The sequence below is a fragment of the Coregonus clupeaformis genome, unplaced genomic scaffold (assembly GCF_020615455.1).
Source record: "Coregonus clupeaformis isolate EN_2021a unplaced genomic scaffold, ASM2061545v1 scaf1342, whole genome shotgun sequence".
Lineage (NCBI taxonomy): Eukaryota > Metazoa > Chordata > Actinopteri > Salmoniformes > Salmonidae > Coregonus > Coregonus clupeaformis.
In genome coordinates, this window is record NW_025534796.1 from 134151 (window position 1) to 146690 (window position 12540).

Genomic DNA, 12540 nt, shown 5'->3' on the forward strand with positions numbered 1-12540 from the left:
ACCGCTGTAGCTCCTGAGTGGCGCAGTGGTCTAAGGCACTGCTTTGCAGTGCTAACTGTGCCACTAGAGATCCTGGTTCGAATCCAGGCTCTGTTGCAGCCTGCCGCGACCTGGAGACTCATGAGCGGCGTACAATTGGCCCAGCGTCGTACAGGGTAGGGAAGGGAATGGCCGGCAGGGATGTAGCTCAGTTGATAGAGCATGGCGTTTGCAACGCCAGGGTTGTGGGTTTGATTCCCACGGGGGGCCAGTATAAAAAAATATATATATATATATGTATTCACTAACTGTAGGGAAAATCGTTGTGTACTAACCTGGGATATATACATTAAGGATTATGTTTACCAATGGATGACAGTATTGACTCAATACGGGGTTTGCTTTCCCCTATCAGTCGCCGTTTAAATGTCTGACATATAACCGTGCTCGAGAAAACCACAGGTAGCATAATGTTTTTCAGCAGATTTCGTGCGTTTCTGTGTGAAAAGACACGAAATTTATGTGCTACTAAATTCGTGCGAAAAGACACCAATTTAACACACACACTGTAAACCCTAATAATTTCACATAACTCAAAAATTATTTTGTAACAGATTACAAAAATATCTTAGTGATGTTTTTAAATGTTTTAAGTTTACATAAAATAAAAATTACATTTACAGTTGCCTTAAATTATCTCAATGTTATCTTATAAATATTGATATTCCTCAACTTATAATTAGGGAGTAATTCACTCAAAATTTTCAATATTTTTCAACTCATATAATGTGGGAAATACACTCAACATTTTCAATATTTTTCAACTCATATAATGTGGGAAATACACTCAAAACTTTCAATATTCTTCAACTCATAAATGTGGGAAATACACTCAAAATATTAAATATTCTTCAACTCATATAATGTGTGAAATACACTCAACATTTTCAATATTCTTCAACTCATAATGTGGGACATGCAATCAAAATTAATTCTAAACTGAAATACTGATGTTGGTCCATTACACAATTATAATCAGCGAATAATGTTAGAAAACATGAAAGTGACACCACAGTGACAATTTAACTTTTTTTTTTATTCAACACAATGTGCTTTTAAAAAGGCACGAATCAAAAGGAGCTCAGTCAAAACAAAGTGCTTGTCATAAATTAAAACAAAAAAGGAAATGACTCCATAAAAACAAAATGTGTTTTAAAGTACATTAAGTGTTAATAGTTCCATATTCTGATAGTGGTCATTGCTACAGAGGGTAGATTCAGTATTTTGGGTCTCCATATCACATTATTCAGTAAACATTATGATAAAAACTCACAAAGGCTTCATGATAAAATTCAATAAGATTCTAATTATAATCCATCCTCAACAGCAATGACAACTATTAGAATGTGGAGCCATTTAAAACGTTTTGGCACTTACTGTACCTTGAAGGCTGCAACTCACTTTTTTTAAAGAGGCAAACAGTGTAACATATTAAACATGAGGTAGAAGAGGCAAATTATTACATTTGTAAAGAGGGGAAAAAAACTAAAAACATCCTCAATACTCAGCTCAACAAATAGTCCATTCTGAGTGATTCACTCATTGAACAAATCATTCTTCAGTGTCAGTAGACGGCCTTTCAGTGGTTTGTTGTCCTCAAGACACATCACAACTTTTTGGATAAATGTGAATGTAAGCTCGAGATTCTTTGGGTACTGTAGGTCTAGTGCATAGACATACCCAAAGGGCAGGAGAAATGAGTCAGCCAGGTTTGTGGGACCACTCACAAGTATTTCATCTTCCACGACAATACAGATGCTCTCAGGGCTGAAGAGGGCCGCATCAGTAGTATCATCAGTGACAACTGTCAGGAGAGCCACCGGAGTGTCAGTGAGGTCTGGACCATCTGCTGACTAGAAAACACAAATAATACAAAAATGAGTTCAGCCCCTCAAGGATACAAATCATGCTAATGATGTCTAGACATTACGGTCACTTTGCACTTAGACTGCAACTAAGCTACATGTTTAAACTATTTTCTTTACACGTGCTTATTATTTTATGTTAGTTTCACACCTACCTGTAAGCATACTTTTTGTTTAGTGGAATTCTTTATACTTACCTTTTCATTTATGTAATTTCTACATGTCAGTTTGCAGAATAACAACTCAAGGAAACTTCATAAACAGGTTCTGGGGGCTATTCCAGAAAGGAGGTTCAACAAACTGAGCCTAACCCTGAACTCAGAGTTGACTTACCCTGTGAAGTGAAACTGAGTTTTCAGTTACAGAACAGTTGATCTGAGTTAGGTAAGTTGACTCAAGAGTACGTTAACTCGGAGTTAAGCTTGTGCCTGACGACTAGTAAAAAGCCATCATCAATGGAGCTCCGATACGGTTATTCACCATGGCAACGGGAGAAAACAGGAAGCAGACATTTTCTGGCTGCGGCTGTTATATAAATCACTGACAGAGTTTCAGATGCAGTCGTCTTTTCATTTTGAATTTAACATCACTTTATTTTATATTAGCCTTTAAGGAAGTGGTTGAATGTTGTTCAATGTTTTATTTTAGGCTATTTTGTTTTATTTAAAATCGGCTGAAAATGAAATATACTTTTTTTTTTATCTCATACTCAATGCGGCGACAAACTAGAAACACGGACTTTGAAATTACGTTGTTGGAAAAAATACAATTGGCTATACTGATGGTTTTCACATAACCTGCTTTCTGGAATGCCCCTCTGGTTCTCCTAGAGTTCTTTGAGTGATGTCATGTTTAAGCTGACTGAATAGCTAAGCAAAGGGATTGATAGTGAGGCCAGTACACTTACATTACAGGTCCTGAAAAACTTGGAGGCATCTTCACGCAGGTACACAGGAAGTGCACGAAGGACGAGTGACGTCTCATATTTACATCACGTTGTTCCTACATTGACAAAAAATATCCATTACAATAATAATTACACAAATATCAAAAACATTCATTGTACACTAATTATAGTAAAAATGAAAATGTTAAAAGATAAGCAAGTTAGTTATTAACAAGCAAAGCATCAAAGTTGTGTGCTTATAGATCTGCTATTTCTGTTGTTGTTCTTTGTATTTAACAAAGTATTAATAAAGGGTTCAAGTGATCAACTGTTGACCCCACAGTTGAGATAAAAACATTTAGAGAAATAGCAAAAGAATGACTGTGGAAACACATAAAATAAAACCAATTATTAGTGTAACCCTCTCACCAGGCTCGAATTTGACTCTCACGATATTACCTTATTTAGAATATCTGAACAGCATGGGATATTAGGTGAGAAGGACATCTCCAATAAGAATCCCTATTGTAAACTTGCTAGGGTGAATGACAAATAGGGTATTAACTTCAGATAGAATGATTATAGACTTGGTTATTGTTATAAGGATATGCTTTCCCATGCATTAAATGAAACTGAAACAGTAAATGACTCCACCAATACAACAGACATAAGGTTCAAGATCTATATTAATCAAATGTTCAATGTATCACATCAAAAGAAATACAAATTATAAACCCCAATGATTTTTCCACAACCCCATGTCCAAATTATTTGCAAGCTTGCTTAAACCCTGGGCACGCGTTGGAGCTCATTAAAAAAATGACGACATACATAAAGTCCCGAAGTCCACCCCACATTTGTAGTTACTCACTACTTGTAGATAATGCCTCAGCAAAATATAGTAGTTCCGTGCAGGTGTCCTCACAAGATCCACCCCGAACACAGCTATCAATGCAGCCAGTACTCGGTAGCAGCAACAGACATCCGTTGGAAACCCGAACTGATCGTCACAAGCAATTCTCTCCAAGTCTTGCACGATGCTAGGCTAACCTCTAGGATGTTGAATGTCTCCACAATGCGACGGCAGCTTCAGTCTCCACTTGGTCTTTCTTAACTAAATAATAAACACTCTCTTATAGAAATAAAATCAGGATTTCCCTTAAAAAAAACTCTGTAGGTATGGTTTTGTTCTCTCTTTATCGTTTCCTTTGGTCGTTTTTCCTTCACCAACCCCACTAACGTCTCTCCTCTCTCTTCTTTCAACTTTTCCCTCCCTTTTCTTTCCCGGCAACCAGTCCACTCTCCCATTGGCCACAACTTAACAAGTTAGCTCATTGGTCAAAACTTTAACGAGATACGTGGGAAATTTAAACTTAAAAGTAAACCAACCTATTCACTTGTAAAAAATGTTTAAACATTGCTTCAAAAGAAATGCATTAATGACATTACAAATCAGGAGCTATTCGATCACCTTTTAAATCTAATACCAATGAATTATAACAAATACACTCTATACTTGGTTTTAGCTATGTATTACATTAGTAACACTATTTCATAATACATCCTACCTGAACTGTTAAAAGGATTTCGAGATGATCTCACAACCACACACTTGAGCCTAGGAAGAAATACAAACACAGGCCTGGTTAGCATCATGATAACACACTCACATTATGTTGTTTAGCATTGTTCGTTTCACGCTAGCACACAAGTACACACAGCTCGATAACGTAAAATATTTACTGTGTAAGGCAGACACTTATTGAAATAAGTATACTCACAGTATGCACTTGCATTACCGGCGAACAGCAAAAACTCATTGACCTTCCTCCACTGTCAATGTCCCGGGTAAACATGCATTATGGGAAATGTAGTTCATCCAGGAAACCTGCTGATAACGTTACACCGTTGTAAGATGAAGTAACGTAACGTATGTCACATATTTAACAACTTCTAAAGTTACAATTACTTAGATTTTTAAACTATTTACAACAAATATTCACTGTGCACATTGTACAAATGTATTCCCAGTTCCACATTTAAGACTATCGAAATTCAATTTTTAAAAAAACAACATTAGAGTTACTTACCAAATCAGAGGTGATGATAAGATGGCGCTTAAGAAAACGAAGGCAATAAGACTAATGATAAAAACGGAGGTGGTGGTGGTTTCAAGCGAGCAGAATAAAACTGCGCATTGCAAACAAATTAAACTGTGTTCCACATCCACACGGGCGGCCCAAACAGCCCCGCATCAAAGCAAATTCAAGATGTCTGACTCAGCTTTCCTGAGGGAGAGATGACCCACCCACCAGAACGTCATGACGTCGATAACGTCATGACACTCACTAAACTTTTTTGAGCGTTCCACACAAATTACCTATAAAATATTGAGCCCTCTTCAATTAAAGTGGCATAAATCTCAACAGAGCTCAACACTATAGTTTGGTCAACTGCATAACGACATTTGACTGTTATGACCTTATTACTTATGAGCTAGTACAACTGTTTGGGATTACAGTGCAACAACCATAAACGGATAGCCTATTTTTCTTTATTTTCTTTATTATGGCTAATTAAACGTTATGAATATACAGAAATGTTGTCTTTATTTAATAATGTTTCAAACATTGTAGATGTATGCCTATGTACTGTTTGAGATTTTCTGAACATCATTTGTGAGAAAATACACACATTTACGTGCAACTTAATTCGTGGGAAAAATTGTTTTATTAATGCTAACGCTGTTTTCTATGCTTGATTTCGATTAATACTTTGGGACACTGGTGCACTTTTGGTCAGAAAGGCCCCTTTTCCGTGTAGGCAACAGTACACGATTTTCTTCATAATGAATTTCATATTTCGTAGAGTCTAAATTACACAATTTTCTTCATTATTCATTTAATACATGTTAAAGAGGTTAATGTAAAAATAATGAAATATGTCGGCTTTCACTTATGGCACTTCCAAGGCCTTTCTATTGTGGTTATGTCAATCATATTATATACTTAGGCTATTGTAACGCGTTCAACCAGTTAGCAAGTCAGAAATGTCCGTTTCCTAGTACCGACTAGCACTTGAATGCTGTATTATGCCAACTTCACATTCTCGTGGAAAATGGGAAGTTGTAACTCCCACATGATTGTGTTCAAGTGGTTTTGAAGTCGGAACAATTCTTAAACCAATAAGATTGGCAACAACATTTTCACTATTTCTCACTTGTAATTCCTACTTGGAGGGTCATTCAAGTGAAACTTCCCAGTCGGAACTAGGTATTTCCGATAACTCTGATAGCACCCTGAACACGACATTAATATGTGTGATCGACAACAGTAGGGTCTGGGTCCCGGCGTGTCCAGTCCCCATACCCATTCCATAGGAGTGAGTGTCAGTAGTCTACTATATGTCCGTGCTATGTGAAGTAAGTATGGTGATTATTATTAAGGTTCTGGTCGTCTGAGATACCAACAAGTAAGGCTATACAACATACAATATCAATAAATATATATTTTCTCCTATTAGTGTATTTGAGTTTGTTCTGTCGTTTCTGGATGATTTAATTGAAATTGCAACCAACTTTCTATGGCTTGTTTTAGATATAGTGATATTTGAGAGATTATTTCATTTCAAATAACTGAAAGTGAGAGGTTGTAATTTGAATAAAGGGGGGAAATGCCATTACTGAACATGTGGTGATTAGAACAAAATATTTTACTCTTGACTTTGGCGAATATTATCGCGCGGCAGTGTCCTAATGCCTGCCCGCAGTGGACTATTGGCATCGTTTGCCATAGCAGGCTGGCATTAGATTAGAACATAAGATTTCACTCTTGACTTCAGCTACTATTATTGCGCATAAAGGGCCGACTGTGTACTTTTGCGCGCACAATGTGCTTTTGCCTGCGCGCAGTGTGCAGTTGCATCCGCGCAGTGTACTATTGGTCTCGTTTGCCATAGCAGGCTAGCATTAAATTATAACACAAGATTTCACTCTTGACTTCAGCGACTATTATTGCGCATAAAGGGCCGGCAGTGTACTTTTGCGCGCACATTGTGCTTTTGCCTGCGCGCAGTGTGCAGTTGCATCCGCGCAGTGTACTATTGGCCTCGTTTGCCATAGCAGGCTAGCATTAAATTATAACACAAGATTTCACTCTTGACTTTGGCGACAATTATTGCGTGTAAAGGCCGGCAGTGATCTATTGTTTTGTGAGCGCAGTTTATTATGGCGGGCGCACGCAAAGTGTATTGTTTTTTGGCGTACAGTGTGTTTTATGGGCGCGCAGTGTATTGTTTTGGGCGCGCAGTGTACTGTTTTGGGTGCGCGGTCAAAAAAAACGAGAAGCAAAGCATCCCTTCCGATAGCCGCCAGAGGAGGCCTCCTTAACGGGCCAATCGGGGTGGTGGGGAGATGGTGTCCAATCAGCAGATGCCACTGCCGGCTTTATACATTTCACATGGCCATTTCGAGGCTATACTCCGACTGTCTAAGAAGGAAGCTAGCGCCATGGCCAGAACCAAGCAAACCGCTCGCAAATCCACCCGTGGCAAAGCCTACAGGATGCAGCTCGCCGCCAAGGCTGCGCGCAGGAGACCCTCCCCGTTACAGGCCCGGCACCGTGTCTCAGAGAGATCCGACGTTACCAAAGCTCCACTGAGCTGCTCATCCGCAATGTGCCCTTCCAGCGCATGGGGAGAAAAATCGCCCTGTTCTTCAAGACCGACCTGCGCTTCCAGAGCTCCGCCGTGATGGCCCTGCAGGAGGCCAGCGAGGCTTACCTGGTCGGTCTGTTTGAGGACACCAAACTGTGTGCCATCCACGCAAAGAGGGTGCATATCGTGCCCTAGGACATCCAGCTGGCCCGCCTTATTTGCAGAGAGCGCGCGTAAATTATGAACTGATCTCCAAAATCCCACCTCAATATTTCCATCAAAAAGGCATAATTGATCTATTTATACGTGGTCCTCTGTAGCTCAATTGGTAGAGCATGGCGCTTGTAACGCCAGGGTAGTGGGTTCCATCCCTGGGACCACCCATACGTAAACATGTATGCGCACATGACTGTAAATCGCTTTGGATAAAAGCGTCTGCTAAATGGCATATTATTATTATATACGCGCACGTCTACATTTCCAACCACCTCGCCGGGAAAGAGCGACGCTACCGGCTACGGAAGAGACACCAACGGCCGGGTGAGTCCATTCAAAGCTACGTGGCTAATCTGAGGGATTTGGCTAGCTCTGTTAACTACGGGACACTTCAGGACGAGATCATCAGGGATCAGTTGATAGAGGGGACGTTATGTGAAAAGACATGGGAGAAACTGCTTTTGGAATCGGATAATTTACAACTAGATGGAGCTATTAAAATAGCACTCCAGGTTGAAGCGGCGTTGGAATGCTCTTCAATGCTAACAGACAGCTCTGCAGCATACACTCGGCCCCCAGCCATTCTCACACAGCAGCTTCAGCCCGAGCAGGCGCACTACAACGATCACGCGCTGCGCACGCCCTCCCACGTCGATAGCTGCATGGACACAGACACCGGCATGCCCGTGCAGCAGGCACACAGACAAACCAACAGAAGTAGCTGTGGCAACTGTGGAGCTAGCAGCATAGTGTTTATGAACTGACACGCAAAACGACACCGGATTCAAAAATTAGAATCTTTCAATTTAAATTATTATATAAAATTCTTGCTACCAATAGAATGTTATTTATATGGGGGATACAATCTTCCCAGCTCTGCAGATTTTGCTGTGAAGAGATAGAATCATTAGATCATTTGTTTTGGTTCTGTCCATTTGTAGCTTGTTTTTGGACACAGGTCCAGGAATGGCTAAAGGATTGCAATATTTACCTGGAACTAACCTTGCAGATAGCATTACTGGGTGATCTGAAAAGTCATAGTCAATCAATCAATAATATAATAATACTTTTAGCAAAAATGTTTATTTTTAATTCACAATCTGTAGAAGCAATGAGAATAGAAAGGTTCAGAACTTTTGTAAAACATCAAAGTATGGTTGAAATATATATGGCAAATAGAAATCCTATATGGATGGTGTTAAGAGATAGATGGGAGGTATTGAATAGAGTTGAAGGATGGGACTAATAACAAATAACAACAAATAATAACAAAGATAGCTAATAATGTAAGCATACTGTGTCCATAATAAGTATATAGGTTGTATGTTGGGAGCTTTTGGGAAGGAGCACAGTTAGAAAGATATGGCATTTAGAGGCAAACCGGATGGACATCATGAAGATGATCGGAGAGGTTGAGAGTAGAAGAAGTTCAGGAGAAAAAAAATAAATAGATGTGTATATGTATATGTATGTATATATGTATATATATATATATATATATATATATGTATATGTGTGTGTGTGTGTATGTGTATATATATATATATATATATATATATATAGATATAGAATTATTGTAAAATTAACTCTGTCCATAAGGTGTAGATAGTGAGTATGGACCGGAAGTAGAGGCCTGGGCGTTGTTGTTCACTAATTTACTCCAAGTAGGGAAAGGATGGTGGGGTTGAAAAGTAATAAAGGGGAATATATATATATAAAAAATAAAAATAAATATGGGGGATTGGAAGTGATGCAGACAATTACATTGATAGAAGATACAATCTATCTGCAATATTAAGCTGATCCTTCCCCCCGAAAGAAAAAAATAAAAATAATAAAAAATAATAAAAAAAAGATTTAAAAAAATGTATGGTACGACGTGCTGTACGTCGTACTGTACGTTGTTATGGTTTACGACAGTGTGCTGCTTTACGGATGAATGGGTTGTCAGAATGTGTGGCACATTCATTAAAACGACAGAGTGATGTACAATGTGAAACTGTGCAGATGTCCGTTCTTCTACAGCAAGGCTAGATATAACAAATATGACTCAAGTAAAAGTAAAAAGTAGTCATCCAAATAATTACTTGAGTAAGAGTAAAAAAGTACTTGGTGAAAAAACTACTCAAGTACTGAGTAACTGTTGAGTTACTTGAGTTTATTTTTTAACACAAGGCAACAATCAGACAGACAAAAATACAAAATAATCATCTTTAGGCAAATTATAGTTCATCCAACAATAAAATAAATTAAAATGAATTACAAAATAGCTTAAATTAAAATAATTCCGGTAAATTCAAGTACTTATCAAATAAAATAATAATAATAAAAAAATAAGCACAAGTAACACACATTTCCAAACCTTTATACTTTTTTTTTACCAGGCAGAACAAGAATGAGGCAGCCCATAAACTCTCATAAACTGTGTATGTGTGTGTCTCCACAGTGACAGAACAACAGAAGGAAACACAAACATTTCATACCAGGTATGCTGAACAGAAAACTGCACACCAGAAGGAAGCGGTCAACATAAAATAATCAATAGGTGTTGATTAGGCCTACTCAGTACCTTTGTATTGCATGGCAAGCAACAGCCCTTTTTCTGTGTGCCTAGAAATTAATACTCTGATCTGTGATTAGGCCACACTGCACATCTCACTGAGCAGAGGAAAAGAGCAGCAATACACATCACTGAAAAAGCACCAGTCCATGATAGATGGCCAAATAAAACAATATTGCAGGCCTAGTATCCCAGAACACAAATTAAGCTGAATGCATGTTCTCTAAAAGGCATCAGAGGAGAGTGATGTAGTTGTAGATGGGGCATTATGTTTACTTCCAGCTCCAATATCTAACAAGAAAAGTCAGCAAAAAAAAAGTCACACTTGTCCCCACCCCCCCAAGATAAGAAGCATAAAGCATGTATGATGTGTCTTTACAATGGAGTTATACATTAATAGCTCTGTGCTCTCTAGCACAACCATTACACAGTTAAGGGGATTACACGCTTTGCTCAAAAGCAGCTGCGAGAGGAGCAGCTTCCCCCATCTAGACTCCCACAGGCAGACAACAGATTTGGCAATATTCTAACCTTTAGGCTGACACTGGCCCTTTGACTGGTTGACTTCAGTCAACACTCCAGGAACTCTTTGGCACACTAACATGAAAACCCTTTTATATTGAAGGCCCCACTGGGAGTGTGTGTGTGTGTGTCAAAACATGCAGAAACAAACTATTTCACCAAAGAATCGCTCAGTGATGTCACTATTAAGCTTCAACAGTAGCTGGCTCTCAAGGTTCTTGCTGTGAAGCTGTGATCGTTTAGCAGTGAACAGGAGTCCTGCATGACTGAAAAGTCTCTCACAGGCTGCAGATGCAGGAAGACCTGTGTTGACTTTGAGTGACAGCTTCTTGATGCGAGGAAAGGTGTGGAGTAGATCCATACCTGCAGGGGACAGACATGAAAGGTACCTCTCCAGCTCTCATACTTGTGATTTTCCCAACTCCATGGATGCAAAGAAGTCGTCTTCATAAGAGAGGCCGCCGTTTGCGCTGGTGACATCATCCAAGTCGGTGTTGAGGTGATTTCTGATGTAGTCAAGGCCTGTGGGTTTTAGGGCAAGATAAATCGTTTTTCAAACGAATTAAGTCTGCACATTATTCTTACCCTTCTACTGTATAGGCTGTCAAGCTGCTGATGTTTGACATTAAAAGCTACCTGAGCTTCTAACTATATTGCCACCCTGTGGTTTGTCACTGACACACTATAATCCTAAATTACAGTAATATTATACAGAGTTATATAGGTCAATGTCTACTGGTTCACATTTGAATTGATAAACAATTATATTTACCAGCATTTAAGATGTTCTCCTCTGTGGTCCAGGATGTTCTGAATCTTGGTAGGAGTATTGCTGCTGCAATCAGCTCAGGCTCTTTCATGACTCCAAAACGTTTCTGGATCCCTTGCTGCAGGGCGTGAACAAGAGGTGTACACATTTTGCAAGTTGACTCCAACCTCTTCAGCTTGTCCCGCAACTGGTAAGGTGTTGGCAGCAGGAGGCCCATATGTACAGATGATTCCCCTTGGAGGATATTAAGGACCATGGCAACAGGCTTCATCACAGCAGCATACTCGACCAAAACCCCAATTTCAGCTGGATTGAACCTATAAAAGATGTAACGATAAAACAATTACTTATAGCTATTTCTGGTACAATGTGTTTATTATGCATTGTACATGTTAAATGCACAAATAAATAAAAAATAAAATAAATTATTTCATTCAAGTCATCCACAATTGTCACACCACCATGCAAAGAAAACTTACTTACTTGAGACAAGTGGAATCACCCATTAATCAGCAAGGCTTATTTATTTTTATTATTCTTTTAAAACAAAATATACATTTTGTCAACTTACATCTTTATCTTTAATGCTGTGCAGACATTGCGAATTGCTTGTTCTCCTTGCTCTCGGTGAATGCGCACAATCCTTTCTACAGCGAGGAACAGGGAGCTCCAGCGTGTCTGATTGGGTCGGAGAAACAGCAGCTTGCATTCACGTTCCACTGTTTCATGAGCCATGGTTGACCTGCTGGTTTTATTCCAAAGAGCATGACACTTTGCAAAAGCAGACCGAGACAGCCTCTTGTAGGTTTCGTTTGCAGCTCCTCCTGCAGCAGTGGCATCAACTGTGGATATAAGATTGAGGAGATGGCATGCACACTTTTGGTGCCTTGGAAGTTGGTACTCAAGGCCTGTGTTGTCATCCAGAATAGCAGACACATCTTGACACTCCACCTCTGACTCACTCTGATCTTCTGTTGCATCATCAAGGGTGGAGTCACTCTCTTCTTGTACATTGATGGCTTCCTCCTTT

At 39.2% G+C, this 12540-nt stretch overlaps 2 long non-coding RNA genes across 2 annotated transcripts; both read right to left on the minus strand.

The window, feature by feature from the left end:
* Window positions 1–1054: 1054 nt before the first annotated feature.
* Window positions 1055–3279, minus strand: LOC121575636. Its single transcript, XR_006002368.1, has 2 exons — window positions 2812–3279; window positions 1055–1892 (listed from the first exon to the last, which is right to left on the minus strand). It is a non-coding gene; the product is annotated as an uncharacterized LOC121575636 (long non-coding RNA).
* Window positions 3280–4240: 961 nt separating this feature from the next.
* Window positions 4241–5008, minus strand: LOC123486911. The gene is made up of 3 exons (XR_006659551.1): window positions 4881–5008; window positions 4572–4681; window positions 4241–4408 (listed from the first exon to the last, which is right to left on the minus strand). It is a non-coding gene; the product is annotated as an uncharacterized LOC123486911 (long non-coding RNA).
* Window positions 5009–12540: the final 7532 nt, after the last annotated feature.